General features: G+C 38.1%; 1 protein-coding gene across 3 annotated transcripts in view; it reads left to right on the top strand.

Annotated features, from left to right (window-relative positions):
- Positions 1-16,495, top strand: part of TEK (TEK receptor tyrosine kinase) — a 94,785-nt gene that overhangs the window by 15,094 nt on the left and 63,196 nt on the right. Inside the window, exon 2 of one of the 3 annotated variants that reach the window (XM_044265558.1) lies at positions 247-332. The exons of the other annotated variants lie outside the window; for them this stretch is intronic. The gene's annotated coding sequence lies outside the window, so the exon portion shown is untranslated. The remainder of the gene's footprint in view (positions 1-246; positions 333-16,495) is intronic. 3 annotated transcript variants of the gene reach the window in all.

Raw genomic sequence — 16,495 nt, 5'->3', positions numbered from 1 at the left:
GGTGGTAATAAAATATCCAGAGACCGTCGAGGACAAGCACAGGAGAGAGAGAGAGAGAAATGGGATCCATCTGGGACAGTCCGCTCCACTGATGGCAATGAGGTGTTCAGAAAGGCATTTCTGACAAGCAGACATGGAAACATGGAGGGATGACAGTATGGCCCCAGGTTAGGGTTCAGGGGTGGAGGGCTCTGGGCCTCCAGCACTCTACTGTCCGGTCTGACTTGACTGCATACCTTTCGGCAGGCCTCTTCTTGCCCGCGTTCACCTAGAGGCAAGACCCAGCACTCTGAGACTCCAGACACATGAAACAATCTGACCCCATGTTATTCGTGAGTAGTAGACTACTTAGTGGGCCGAAGGGAAAGATGCTTTGCATTGTACATTGTACAGCACGTATGGCGCGCATAAATAGATATCTCTCTATTTCTCTGACAAAGTTCATCTCCAGCTCCCAGTCTCCTGATTTTTCTTCCCTCGCTCCACTGCCCGCATGATCCAGGCCATGCCATTCTCACCCCCCACTTGTACATGTACATGTACATGTACAGCCAAGGATAGACCAGCTAGTTATCTGGCCCCCTCTCCTCTGGAAACTTAGCTGGAGCCCAGAATTGTGAGTCGAGCATGGCTTTGGGGAGTTTGCACTCTATGCTTCATTTCCCACTTATCCAAATACTCACTTCGTAAAATATTTTCCTTCATGGTTTGGCATAAGCAATAAAGAAATACAAGGTCCCAGATGAGTTACCACTCCCTATTACTGCCAGTTACTCCTGGTGGAGGATTTTCTCATCTTGGACACGTGACCCATGGTTGCTGCAGTTTCTTAAGTGCCTCGTCCAGGCTCTAGCCACATTAGATATTTGATAAATGAATAGATTTCCACTGAACTGATGATTTGGGGGAAAGGAGACATTTTTATATTTTCTTCCTTAAAACTGATAGGTAATTTTACTGTCATTTTCTTACACCTTTTACAAGGTTTTGTAATTCTCATCACATTAAGTTCTAAACATTTCTTCCTAATAATTCTCATCAAAATTTTCAGTGATACTATTTTTGAAACTTAAAATAATTGTGAATTTTATCTTGAGGAATAAGCAGAAGGAGCAGCTAAGAAAATTCTGGGAGGAAGAAAGTAATTCTTGGGAATAGCTCTATTAGATCTTAAGGGTATCTTAAGGGCAGAGTACTATACTATAGTAACAGTGGGGTACAGAACAAGAGTCTGGAGACACAGATTGACAGACTAAAAAAATCAGAACCAGACCTAAGTTTACATAAAATTTTATTACCTATAAAGGATACAAATCAGTGGGGAAAGGAGTAATAGTTCTGGGAAAATTAGTTTTCTGTTTAGAAAAAATAACTGTTTAAAAAAATCCATCTGTTACCACATAGCAAAACAAATTCTAAATAGATTAAAGAGTAAATGCAAGAAATCAAGCCATCAAAAGAAGATGGAAGTGAATATTTTTTTAACTTTTATATGGAGAAAAACTTCTTAAGTTTAAAAACAGTGGAAGAAACCACAAAAATAAAAATCAATAAACTTAGCTACATAAATATTTAAACTGTTAATTTAACAATAAGCAAAATTAAAAGGCAAAGAAAAAATGAGAACAATATTTACAACAATTATGGTAAATAAGCAACTAAAGTATTTTCATACATGAAGCTGATTGAAATTGATACAAAAAATCAAAAACATCAACAGTGAAAGAGGAACAAACAATTCACAGAGAAAATATAAATGGCTAATAGTCTTGTGAAAAAGTTCATTCTCTAAATTAAAGTAAAATCAAAATAAGATACTATTTTTCTACATCAAACTACCAAAGATTAAAAACCAGGTGGGGTTATTTAAGAATATATGGCTAGGGTTGGCGAGATGAGTGTTTTCATACCCTGTAGCTCTTTAAATAGAAATTTAGAAAAGCAAAGCAAATTTTTACAAGATTTAAAATGTTGTAAGGTTAAGTTAAAATTTAGGATATGAAATGTTCTGCTTTAACCTAGGAAAAAACCTACATGTGTTGGTTTCTGCAGTTCCTCTTTGTGTATACTTGGTGTATAAAGGATATACATCAAAATGTTAACAAGAGTAAAAATGTTTCGTCATAACCATTTCTTCTCACTGTATTTGGATCTCAATGTCCAGATTTAGATAGGCTTATCTGGTATTTAAAGAAAAATTTTATGAAGAAAATATGTATTTTTAAGTAGTTTACATTCTGAGTGTTTTAAAAAGATTAAATACAATACTTTTGTAGTTTTAGAGATAGTCCCTGCTGATCATTTTTATTCTCAAACTGTTACTACCTAAAGGATAAAAGTAATAGGAAAGGAACCCACGTTTATCAGGATTGCTGTTTATTTTGCATACATAAATTGTTAGTGACTGTCAATATATTAATTCATGCTGCATGAATACAGGAAAAGAGCAACATCTTCCTTGGACATTTTCATTGGGCCATTCAGATGATCTATTGAAATAAGACCAGGAGAGACTGAGAAATGTTTCTTTCACAGGATTCAGTTAATTTTTGATGTTTGGGAATAAAAAAGTACTATTCAAATTGGAACTCTGTGTAGTTATTTCAAATTATAACATTTGTATGCATTAGTTTCCTTAAAATGTATATTTTTCTGTAAAAATAATTTGATTATAAAAATATTGACAAAAGTATTTCCTGTTCCTATTGAAAAATTTGGATATGCAGAAAAGCATTTTAATATATAAATGAATTTTATACTTTTTAAATATACAAATATATTAAATACATGTTAATATATAAAAATAAGATAATATATAAATACAGAAATAACATATTTACAAAGGGACCAAGAGAGAAAGAAAGATTAAGAGACAGACTGAGAGGCTGTAGAAATACAGATTTGGTTATTTGGTTTTAAACATCTGTTAATTATTGTCTTAAGGCATAAACCCAGTTTTGCCAGCTCCCTTTTATGATGGGAACTGAGAGAGGGACAAAAAAGGGGTCTCCACCACAGCATCATTGACCATAAATCAGAAGGGCCATGCAAACTGAAGACAGAGCTAAGCCAGGTCTTTTTTTTTTTTTTTTTTAAATAAAATTTTTATTTATTTAATTGAGAAAGGGTGAGAGAGAATGAGGGGGAAGAGGGAAAAGCAGGCTCCGCACTGACAGGGAGCCTGACCCGAGGCTCAATCCCAGGACCGGGAGATCATGACTTGAGCCGAAGGCAGACCCTTAACCAACTGAGCCACCCAGATGCCCCTAAGCCAGGTCTTCTGATGGTGCCATGTTATACTCAACCAAGCCCTGAAACAAGTACTGTCCTCTTGTCCCTGGACCGCCTCTTATCACTTAGACTTAACCCTGAGAGATGAAGTGAGAATTCAGGGAAGTGTGAACGATGAAGGTAAATTTCAGAAATGGAATTGGAATGTCATCTACATGTTACTTGTTCATAAAGAAGACCTTTTGCTATTAATGAAGAAGAGGGTTATGGCTTGTTTTAGGGTCACAAGGCTTGAGAATGTCCAGGAAGGCATTTTTCAAAATGTTGTGTCCTTCTGGCTCTGTGTCTTTTCCTCTCCATGTCACCATCTCTTTGTAAAACAGAGGGGCCACAGTCAGCTGAGTTTGAGGAAGGTGAGGACGGCAGCCCCCAGTGCCCTCCCAATCTTGCTTCTTGGCCTCCTGTGTTATCACAGTGGCTGTGATGTGGCCAAACCTGAAGGCCGGTGTCCTCACCTCACCTTGGCCTTTAGTATTTGTATGCAAACTAATTACCACACCATGTCTGATCTTTCTACAGATACACCATTAGGTAGGCCAGTGGCTCTCATATTTTCTTTCTGGGGTCCTGGGATTGCGGGGGGCACCTGAGTGTCTGGCACACCTGGCCAAAGTGAGTGAATGCCCGTTGGTCTCCAGCCCTATGCCCCTACTTTGCCAACTTCAATCAAGATTACTATACTTTTTATGTAGTTAACATCATCTTCTATATAATATTTCACTTGGTAAAAGGACGTCTTTGTTTAACAAAAGTGCACGGGGAAATAGCTGACATCAGTTGCAAGATATACTCAGGCAAAGATGGCCCTGAGCTGGGCTGGGTAGACACGTATCCTGTATGAGGAATTATTGGCTCAATACTGGCTAGAAGTACAGGTTTTGAAACTGAAATAGGAAAGCTGATGGATTTCTTTATTTACTGTAAACCAGAAACCAGGTCATCACTTCTATCTGTAAAAGCTGATAAAGTTTTGAGAAGGTTTGAGAGACTCTTCTAGGAATAAAGGGGATGTATTTTTAAGCCATGAGCTAACACTGATCTTAGTGTTATGGAAAAGATTGTTTGCAAAAAAAAAAAAAAAAAAAGGCAGAATTTTGGCTGGATGAACTGTTGCTTTATGGATATTAATATTTTATATACTTGAATTAGGAGTTAACACCATCTCATTTATTCTATGAGATTTATTGCCAACAAACCTGTTTGAATAAGTCCTTTGGAAATCTATTGAATATGAACAGGTATTCCCTTTTAAATTGACATTTGAGTGTTGATCCCTTTCACACATTAAAATTTTGAAATTAACCACTCAGACCTCAGCAATCAAGTTTTAATTTCAAGCAAACATAATAGAGTAAAAAAATGATCATACTTTGAATACATTTTACATCACACAATCTAAGAACTAAAGTCAATTTGATCTAGTTTTGAACTCCTTTAGGAGCCAAGCTTAGGACTCAGAAATTCTTTTTTGAAACCTAGGGCTCTGGCTGATGAGTCCTCTTTTAAAATTCAGAATCCAGGGATTTTGGATTTACACTCCTAGAGCAGATGGTAAGGCTTGTTTTCCAGTGGTGACCTTAGACTTAGTCATTCTTAGAATCGGATTTCATTATCATTAGAGAAACCATAGATTAAAACTTCATGGCCCCTACTAGAAGTTAAATCCATTTGAAGATCCAACCCATTAAAGGAATGGAGGCTTGAGCAACACAGCCCAGGAAGCCGGATGTAGGAGGAACGTAGTTCTGAATGTTCAGAAGCTGATAGGCTGAGGGAGACTCATTTCTTGCCTCTGTTTGTGTTGCTTCTCTGGGCTGTTACTATCTGGAAAAAAAGAGAGCAAAAAGGTGTGAAATAAATTTTAAAAAGGATCCTTGTCCCAGTGCACCGTTACTGTGCGGGATGGTATTTAACAGCTCACTCTCTGGACCCTGTTTTCTCTGGATGTAAGATAAAAATGCTACTATAAACTTGAGCTTTTCCCTGTGATGGGCTCTGCAAGCAGGATCACCCCTCGAGAGGGTGGAGTTGGGCCTATTCTGCAGGACAGCAGACCCTATTTTCTCCTCATCGGTCTCACAGCTTTAGGGAATCCTGAGGTCCTCATCCTCCTCCTCATCATCGCTGTTCATTGACTATTACACTATTTGTCACACACTCTTAACATATCATAGAATTTACAAAAATCATTCTATATGATGTAGACCTGCACATGTATCCATCCTCAGCAAAATGCTAAGCGGTCAGGATCCTCCTGTCCTTACAATGACGCCTCGAAGGCACAAAAAGCTCAGTCATTCGAGGATGGGTCTGTGTTACATGAATAGTATATGGCAGATCTGGGACTCAAACACTGGCCGCTGGATTCCGGAGATTCTGACTGGGAACTGCATGGCTCCGCTCCTCATCAGGCTTACCTCGCCGGCCTTTCACGCGATGGGATCAGTTTTGAGATAGGCGTGGCAGGGCGTCTGGGGGCTGATACAGAGTTTAGACCCATCGCCACAGTGAGAGGCAGGACTGTAAATCCAAGACTTAGCGTGCAGAGAACAAGCCCTTTACTTTCCTTCCAATGACTTCATTTAAAAAAATGTTTATCTTTTATTCTGTGTGTCTACTACCACCATCCAGAGATAGCCACTGTTAACATTTTCCAGATAAGATTGAATTTTATATCCCTCCCTATGGAATTCACAAGCCTCCTACCAGGTTTCCCCTGTGAATTCCCAGGGCACTCCCATTCCCAGGGTTCCCTCCTACCCTAAGTTTGGCTTCAGTCTTCGTTTAATTTATGCAGCCCTCCCTCCCTCCGTCCTGCTGCCCTAGTCTCTGTTCCACTTGGTGTCAAGCTAGACATGCAGCTCACGCTTTTATACCTCAATTAAAAAGAAAAAAAAGGCAACAGTTGTTCAACACACAGACAAACGATACATTTGTGATTATAACGCACTTGAGTTGAACCAGAGGTGGGGTTTATCCTGCGGCCACGCAGACACACCTGCTTCCTGAAGTCCTTTAGCTGCCCGTGGTACTGCTTGAAGTTCTCTTTTTTTCTCCTCTTTCCTTTTGTGCCACGACCTGGGATTATCTTAAGTTTATGAGTTAGTTTAGGAAGAGTTATCTTTCCACTTCAGAACACAGAGCATTTCTCCGTGTCTTTAGAGCTTTTTTTTTTTTTATCTTTCAGTAAAATTTTATAGATAGTTTCATAAAGGTCCTACATGTTTCATAGTGAGCTATTAATACCACTGTGATCTACAACACCATTTTTGCCTGCTGGGAACCATAGATGTATTTACAGAGAATGAATCCTTTAATAAAGGGCCAAAGTGATTTTCTAATATTTGGGATTTTTGCTTTTTCATAAGTGAGATAAGGAGTAGTTTTCACTTGTCAGCTATTTATTTGAGGTTAGATAACAGGATTATACTACCTTAAAGGAATTGGTAGATTTCTTTTTTTTTTTTTTAAACATGCTGTTGTATTGAATGAACTCATAAGCAAAATCAGTTGGCTCTGTGAATTTTTATTTTTTTATTATGTTCAATTAGCCAGCGTGCCCGGTGAATTTTTGATGAGCTAATTCAGGCTTTGTATTTTTCGAGTTTAACTATAAGAATCTATATTTTCTAATAAAAATCACTGAATATATGTTTTTCAAATCTATTGAGAATTATACATGAGATTTTCTCGTGATTTAAAACATCTTTTCACAAGCTATTTTGCCTTGTGTTTCATTGACAATTTTAGGGTTTTTTTTGTTTGTTTGTTTATTTTTGAGGACTCTCCTCTTATCTTTTATTTTAATCTTTTTTTTAATTTAAACTTTATTTTTTCAGTGTTCCAAGATTGATTGTTTATGAATTGTTTACCACATTGTTTACCACACCCAGTGCTCCATGCAATACGTGCCCTCCTTAATACCCACCACCAGGCTCACCTACCCCCCCATCCCCCTCCCCTCTAAAACCTTCAGTTTGTTTTCTCAGAGTCCACAGTCTCTCATGGTTCATCTCCCCCTCCGATTTCCCCCAACTCCTTTCTCCTCTCCATCTCCCAATGTTCTTCATATTATTCCTTATGCTCCACAAGTAAGTGAAACCATATGATAATTGACTCTCTCTGCTTGACTTATTTCACTCAGCATAATCTCCTCCAGTCCCATCCATGTTGATACAAAAGTTGGGTATTCATCCTTTCTGATGGAGGCATAATACTCCCTAGTGTATATGGACCAATCTTCTTTATCCATTCATCTGTTGAAGGGCATCTTCGCTGTTTCCACAGTTTGGTGACTGTGGCCATTGCTGCTGTGAACATTGGGATACAGGTGGCCTTTCTTTTCACTACATCTGTATGTTTGGGGTAAATACCCAGTAGTGCAATTGCAGGGTCATAGGGTAGTTCTATTTTTAATTTCTTAAGGAATTACTGTTTTCCAAAGTGGCTGCACCAACTTGCATTTCCACCAACAGTGTGAGAGAGTTCCCCCTTCTCCACATCCTCTCCAACACTTGTTTACTGTCTTGTTAATTTTGGCCATTCTAGCTGGTGTAAGATGGTATCTCAGTGTGGTTTTGAATAGATTTCAGTGACTTGCTATTGTGAGTTCTATCTACACCATAAACAACCTCTTGGAATTCTTCTTTTTTCTATTTTTAAGTTTATTAATATCTGTATTTAGCTTTATTTTTTCTTTTTCCCTGCCTTAATTTTTTTTAAAAAATTTATTATCTATTTAGAGAGCGAGGGAGAGAGCAAGAGAGAGAGAGTGTGAGTTGGGACAGGCAAAGGGAGACGGAGGCATCATACTCAGAACAGAGCAAACACGGGCTAGAAATTGAGATCATGGACCTAGTCAGACCCGGACCCTGAGATCGTGACCTGGGCCAAAATGAAGTTAGACACTCAACCAACTGAGCCACCCAGGAGCCCTTCTCCCTGCCTTTTTAATGTCTTATTAGTTCTTTTACACATATTTCCTGAGTAGAGTTATTGGTTTATTTATATTCATTAATAAGCAAAGTATTTAAAGCTATACATTGTCTCTGAAAGTAGTTTTGGACTCGTATAGTTTTGAAAGTAAGAAGATTATCCTTTATTTTCTAGAAATCTTGTCTTTTTAGTTCTGGTCTTTTCTAAAAATTATTTAGAAGACAGTTTTATGATTTTGAAGAGTTGGGAAGAGTTGGATTGTTTTCACTTGTTCATTGATAGATCATTAAACTCGATTTATCATGCTGTGTATGGCATCATTAGGTTGTGTTTGGGGAATGTTGCATGGGTGGTTTGTCTTTGTTGGACTTCACTGAGGCGCGCACGCACCATGAGTTACGGCAGGACTGATATTCCACTGTTTTGTAGTCGTTCATCTGTACTGATTGTTAAAAGAGTGAAATAATTCTGTGCTCTCTGGTAAATGTTGCTTTCTCTTCCTAAAGGCCCCCTGTCCTGTCACCTTGGCTGCCTAGTCCCTGTAGACTTCCCAACCATCTAAAGGGTAATGTCTGGCCTGTCAGAGTCTTTCAAAGCATTTTCTGGCACTCAGATCAATGTGCATTTTAATTTGGTTGGCCCAGGTTGTTAAATATTTTGAATATTACCTCTGAGCCAAACCAAATGGAAATTAAGTGAATGCAACTAGACATGCTTGGTCTAAACCACATACAAATATAAAACGGTGCAGATAATTTCACATGCCTTCCCTCTTCCACAGAGCTTGGTCTCTATTCAACTGCTTCCCATGCTCTGGTTGTGAGCCCTGTGTGTGGAGGTACATATATTTTGTGTCATCTGATTCCTGAATACCAACCGGCTCCTTTATCTGGTTCTCATCCAAAGTAGCAGTGATCTGTTCCGGTGGGGGAGGAAAACCTACATGTTACATTTGTGGATTAATGACACACTTCCATATTATCTTTCTGGATGAGTTAAAAGATTGTCAAAAGTAATTTTGTCTATATACAGTTTGACCTTACATTCTGATCTTACTAAATGTGTTGCTCCTTTGAATGTACTCAATTTTGGTAAATACTTTTTGGATGGTTATGCATGTGTGTATAATTTATAATAATTGTATGTTTGATTTTTAGTCTACTTCATCAGTCCGCATTTGAGAGAGATGTGATGCTGTCTCCCAAAACTATTGTACTTATATTCTTTTTGCTTTTACCTTTTTTCTTTATCTATTTGATTCTATATGATTTAGAGCACAGCAATTCATGACCACTATGTTTTCATTGTGGACTTCATTTTCCATCAGGATAATATAGATTTAGTTCCATTTCCATTTCATGCCTTCTGTCTTGAATTCCCCTTCGTCTGAAACTAATATTATTACCTTTGGTTTCTTTTTTCTTTATTTTTTATTCTTTTTTTCTTGTCATTTCTTGATCATCTCTTTGTTTTTAAGATTGTGTGAGTTTAAGTGAGTCTTCTATAAGGATCATCTAGGAAGATTTTAGTTTTTAAACTAATTTTAATTAATTAATTTAATTTTAATTAATTAATTTTTAATCTTTTTCTGAGAGGATTTGTTCATAGGTGATTATAAACACTTATCTTTAAATCATAATATATTTAATTTTAACTTCTAACCTCCTGTTTTATGTCTGTTTTTTATACTTCCCTGATGTTTCCTTTTATGGTTTTTTTTCTTTCCTGTCCTTTGCTTATTTGACTTATATTTTTGTTTACATTAATCTTCTCTGGTCATTTTTTGATATAGACATACTGTTTTTTAATTTCATTAGTGGTTACTCTAAGTTTGCAAAAACATTCTTTAACTTATACTTCTCTATTTATAATAGTAAATAATAAACCCATATCTTGAACATCTGCATATCATTGAGGAACTCATCACATTTAAACTTCGTCCCATCCTTTATTCTCCCTTCTAAATCCTTGCTTACATTATATGGAATTTGAGATCTGAGTTACACATTTTCAATTTTAAGAGATAATTTTATTTTATTTTTTAAAATATTTTATTTATTGGACAGACAGAGATCCCAAGTAGGCAGAGAGGCAGGCAGAGAGAAAGAGGAGGAAGCAGGCTCCCTGCCGAGCAGAGAGCCCGATGCAGGGCTCCATCCCAGGACTCTGGGATCATGACCTGAGCCGAAGGCAGAGGCTTTAACCCACTGAGCCTCCCAGGAAGCCCTAAGGAGATACTTTTGATATTAAAAATATTTTAATAATAAAAATGAATACATTTTTCAGTCCAATTTTATTGGCTTTTGTGGTTGTTAGATGCTGATAATAGGCTGATCACTATAGCAACAATTCCTCATTCTTTGTTTTATCTTTAGAGAAAAATTGAAAGAAACTACACTAAAGGTGCTAGTCAGATGACACTATAAATCTGAGATACTCAGCTCAAGTGTTTGTTGATGGATGAATGGATAAAGAAGAGGTGGTATATACACACAATGGAATATTAGTCATCACAAAGCATGAAATCTTGCCATTTGCAATGACTTGCATGGAGCTAAAGTATATAATGCTAAGCGAAATAAGTCAGAGAAAGACAAATACCTTATGATTTCACTCATATGTGGAATTTAAGAAACAAAACAAATGAGGGGTGCTTGAGTGGGTTAGTCAGTTAAGAGTCTGCCTTTGGCTCAGGTCATGATCCCAGGGTCCCACAGTTGAGTCCCACATTGGGCTCCCTGCTCTTTGGAATCTTCTTCTCCCTCTCCCTCTGCTCCTCCCCCCTGCTCATGCTGTCTGTCAAATAAACAAATAAAGTCTTTTTAAAAAAAGAAAACAAATGAGCTAAGGAAAAAAGAAAAGAGACAAACCAAGAAACAAACTCTTAAAAAAAAAAACATTATTTTTTCTAGAGAGAAGGAGAGAAAGAGAAGGGGAGAGAGAGAAAGAACATGAGCTGGGGAAGGGAAGAGGGAGAGAATCTCAAGCAGACTCCCTACTGAGCACAGAACCCGATGGGGGACTTGATCTCATGACCCTAAGATCAAGACCCAAGCCAAAAATAAGAGTAGGCAGCTTAACCCAGAGAACCACCCAGAGACTCCAAACAAACTCTTGACTACAGAGTAAACTGATGGTTACCAAAGGGGTGGTGGGTAGAAGCATGGGGGAAATAGGTGATGGGGATTAAAGAGTACACATATCATGATGAAAAAAGTAAAATGATTGAAACAAGGTGCTCCTGGGCGACTCAGTTGTTAAGTGTCTGCCTTCAGCAAGAGAGTTCAGGTGCGTAGACTGTCATAACTGATAATTCAAACCCTCTATACCTATTTTTTGAATTAAAGAATACAGAGGACTTTAAGATAACAAATGTGAGATATTAAATTAATAACATCATGAAATAGAAATAGAGCCTATTAACACGAAATACTAAAGTCTGAATCTCAGATTTATTTTTGTTTTCTTTCAATCTTTTTTTTTCAAGATTTTATTTATTTGACAAAGAGACATAGCAAGAGAGGGAAAGCAAGAAGTGGAGTGGGAGAGGGAGAAGCAGGCTTCCAGCTGAGCAGGGAGCCCAATACAGGGCTCTATCCAAGGACCCCAGGGTCATGACCTGAGCTGAAGGCAGACAATCAATTCTCTAATTTCCCTTTCTGTATTTTCATTGTTAGTGTATAAGAAAGCCACTGATTTCTGCACATTGACTTTGTATCCTGCCACGTTGCTGAATTGCTGTATGAGTTCTAGTAGTTTGGGGGTGGAGTCTTTTGGGTTTTCCATATAAAGAATCATGTCATCTGCGAAGAGAGAGAGCTTGACTTCTTCATTACCAATTTGGATACCTTTTATTTCTCTTTGTTGTCTGATTGCTGTTGCTAGGACTTCTAATACTATGTTGAACAAGAGTGGTGAAAGTGGGCATCCTTGTCTTGTTCCTGATCTCAACGGGAAGGCTGCAAGCTTTTTCCCATTGAGGATGATATACACTTTTGTTTTCTTAATGTATCAGGGGCATAAATCCCTGCAAACTTCTAATATTCCATTCTATGTAAGAATCATTATTTACTTAGCCATGTTCCTATTCATGAATTTCATGGTGTTTCCAATTTTTGGCCATAGGCTGTGATGAATATCCTTGCCATGTCTTTGCATATTTTTACCAATAATTATGGAAGATACATTTTTATTGTAATTTTAAAATTAACATACAGCGTAATTGTGTGTGTGTGTGTGTGTGTGTGTGCAGCCCTATGAGTTTTAATGTTTTAGAAATTTTAGAAATTTAGAAATTTGTGCAACTGTCATCATAATCAGAATATAGAACCATTCCATCACCCCAGGAGTCTTACTGGACTGACCCTTTGTAGCCCGATCTCTCCCACTCCTAATCCTGGGCAACCACTCATCTGTTCTTCAGCCATAAAAGGCTTTCCTTTTCCAGAATGTCCTATAAATGCAGTCATACATTATGTAGCCTTCTGATGCTTCCTTACTTTACTCAACATAATACCATGTTGTTGCAAGGATCAACAGTTTGTTCCTTTCTTTTGTTGAGTAATATTCCATTGTGTGGATGTTGATAACTTCATCTACTGAAGGTCATTTGGGTATTTTCAGTTTTGAGTGATTATAAATAAATAGAATTGCTATAAACATTCGTTGCAGAAACAAAAATTTCCATTTCTCTCAGGTAAATACCAGGAGTAGCCTTGCTGGGTGATATGATGAATGTAAGTTTGATTTTATGAAAAAAATGTGGAAGCATTTTCACAGTGATTGACCCATTCATTTTATGTTACACCCAGGAATGAATGAGAGGTAGAGCTGTTGCGCTTTCTTAGTACACTTAGTATTATCAGCGTTTTTTGATTGATAGTTTTGTTTTTAGCCATTCTGATAGGGGTATAGCAATATCTCATTTTTTATAATTTAATTATAATTTATAATTTTAATATCTCATAGTTTTAATGAGCATTTCCCTAATGGCTAATGAAATGGGACATCTTTCTGCATGCTTTTTTGCCATCCATATGTTGTCTTTGGTGAAATGTCTCAAGTCTTTTGCCCATTACAAAAAATGAATTTTTTTTTTTTACTGTTGAGTTTTGAGAGTTTTTTTTTTTTTTTTGATACCTTCTGGATACAAGTTGTTTGTCAGATATGTGACTTGCAAATATCCTCCCCCAGGCTGTAGTTGTCTTCTTACTTTTAACACTGTCATTTATAGACTGAAGTTCTCAATGTTGATAAAATATAATTTGTTCATTTGTTTCCATATGGATCACAATTTTGGTGTCCTAGCTAACAACTCACAGCCTAACTCCAACATCATGAAGATTTTTCTTCCATATCCCTGTATTTTAACATTTTATAGGACTCATTTTCAGTTAATTTTTAAGGTTGGAGGTTTTTTTCAGGGCTCAGTTATTTTTGCATATGGATGTCCAGTTGTTTCGACACTAAAAGACCTATTGTCACTGAATTGCTGAAAGATACATTTTTATGTGAAATGGTGTAATATGAGTATAGTTTAATTGTTAATAGGTTTTGAATCCAGTCTGCTTAAATTTTGAACCTCAATTCTACCACTAATTACCTTTGTGACACTGACCACGTACTAACCTCCCTTGGCTTTAGTCTCCTTTTTTGTAGAACAAAGAGTTACAGTTCCTACTCCGTAAGATTGCTATGATGATGATTATGTGTAATACACTTGAAGCAGCATTTGACATGTAGTAAGTAATGAATTAGGGTTAGCTTTTATGTAGTTTTATAATTATTGTAGATATTGCAAGCATGTCCTATAAGTGCATTTCCAAGAAAATATAAACTATTGCAACCATTTTTTCTTCAACCTACTAGTTGGCTATTTGTATTTCTTCATCTGTGAATTAACACTGATTTATTTTCTCTAAGATTTTATTTATTTATTCGAGAGAGAGAGAGAGGGCACATGAGCAGTGGGGTGGGGCCGAGGGAGAAGGAGGAGCAGATTCCTCACTGAGCAAGGATGGGGTGTGGGACTGGATCCCAGGATCCTGGCATTATGACCTGAGCTGAAGGCAGACATTCAACTGACTGAACCACCCAGGCACCCAACACTAATTTATTTGTATATTATATGTATTAACACTTTAAGTTTCACATATAATAGTGTTTTTTTCCATTAGAGGCTGGACCTTGAAGTTCCACCTCGTACCCTCTGGGGAGAGGTGAGGAGCTGGAGGTTGAATCAGCCAATCACCAATGACTTAGTTATGAGTCATAATGAAGCCTCCATAAAACCCAAAAGAACTGGACTCCGAGCTTCCAGGTTGGTGAGAACGGAGCTGGGGATCCAGGTACCGTGGTGCTTCTGGAGAGGGCACAGAAGCTCCCAGACCTCCTCCCATACTTTGCCCTTAGTACCTCTTCACCTGGCTGTTGATTCGGATCCTTTATCATATCTTTAATTAACTGGCAAATCTGTTTCTCTGAGTTCTTTGAGCCCCTCTAGCAAAATAAAAGAAATTACTCTAGCAAACCTCCTAAGAGGAGGTCCTGGGAACCTCTGCTTTATAGCCGGTCAGTCCAAAGTACAGGGAACAGCCGGCGCTTGCAGTTGGGATCTGAAGTCCAAGGAAGAGGGTTTGGGAACCTCTGATCTGTAGCCCAGTGGAGAAGCACAGATAAGAGCCTGGACTTGTGACTGGAATCTGAAACAGGGTAGAGGGTGGGTAGTGGGCTAGCTCACAAGACTGAGCCCTTACTCTGGGGAATCTGATGCTGTGTCTGAGTACATAATGTCAAAATTGGGTGGAGTTCTCAGACACTTGCTGCTTCCAAGAATTGCTTGGTTTGGGACATTGGGGAACTCCTCCCCGCACATTGGAATTGAGTCCAGGAACCCAAAAAGGGTTGGTGTCAGTAAACCTATAAAATGGAATACAAATACCTTTCTTCACTATTATTATACAATTCAGGGGTACAGTGTTTGTAAAACACCCAGCACCATACCTATTAAGTAGTATATGATAAGGAGTGCTGGCTTTGTCCCTACAGGGTATAATCTGAGGCCTGCTGGCAAGGCTACCTTCCTCCTTTGTCACTCTCTTCATAGAGACTATTATGATTCTGGATTTTTTCCATTACAGACTCATTTCTTTTGTTTGCTCTTCTAATAGTTCTCAGTGTGTGGTCACTTTAGGCTATTCTTGATTATTCTCTTTTTTGTGCAAACAAATCAATCAAATTGACTTCTTTATCAGGACCTGGAGATCAATGCATGAGAAGACAGAGTTGTTGAATTCTGCCTTGGAAGATAAAGACATTAGGTTGTAGAAGCAGACACGCACACATTTGGGCAGCCTAAGGGTGGAGGGGAACTTGTCAGGTGATTAAATCAGGAGATGAGCCCAGAAAGAATTAGTGGCCTGGCACCAAGCATGGATTCTTCTGACACCCGATGCATTTCCTGGCGCAAATGAACGCAATCCACTTAGGGGACAGTTTTCTCTCGGGGTGAAGTGGACAGGAAAGATTGTAAGGCAGCATTGTAAGACTTGGTATTTGCGAGGTAGGCAAACTTCATTTCTGCGTATTCCCAATCTCTCTGTCCTGTATCCTTTCCAGATTTTTGGCTGCCTCTCCTCCAGGACTTTCCTCCTTGCCCCAGCTTCTGCCAAGTGCCAGGATTCTCCATGTACCATTCTGCCAGATCTGTAAATGTTCCCAATTCCCTCACATTAAAGATCTGTCTGGTTACACTCCTATCCCTGGTGACAGAAAGGGCCCTGGAGAGAGATCAGCAATTGGGGACTGGCTTGACTATCGCCTTTCATGTGACCACTGATGAGTCTCTTGTCTGTAGGCCTCAGTTTACTTTTTAAACACTGTGAGTCTTGCTTTGGGAAGTCTCTCAAGTCCCCTTCAGTTTAAACAAGCCTTGATGGGATGGTACCATGCTACCGCCATCCCCACGATGTGGAACAGAGTTTGTAAGTAAGTGCACACGTGTGCTTTATACTCAGTAAAGTCTCACTGTGTGGACGTTCTGCCTATTCCCTGGAAATAAACAGTTTCCTGCCAACTGACTGTAGCTAATTCTAACTAGAACATGTGTTACTCTCAAAAAGAAATTGATAGGAAAAGAATGATGCTGAAGTTGTAATTAGGCGGACAACATTGTAGTCTTAAGGTAGAATAAATGATGTCACTAAACATTATCTGTAAAGTTAGAATATTTGTTATTTGCTCAATGTGTGAATTTATTCTAATTTAAATT

This window comes from Neovison vison, chromosome 9 (genome assembly GCF_020171115.1).
Source record: "Neovison vison isolate M4711 chromosome 9, ASM_NN_V1, whole genome shotgun sequence".
Taxonomy (NCBI): domain Eukaryota; kingdom Metazoa; phylum Chordata; class Mammalia; order Carnivora; family Mustelidae; genus Neogale; species Neogale vison.
The sequence above is the reverse complement of the archived record's forward strand: the minus strand, read 5'-3'. Positions and strand labels throughout refer to the sequence as shown.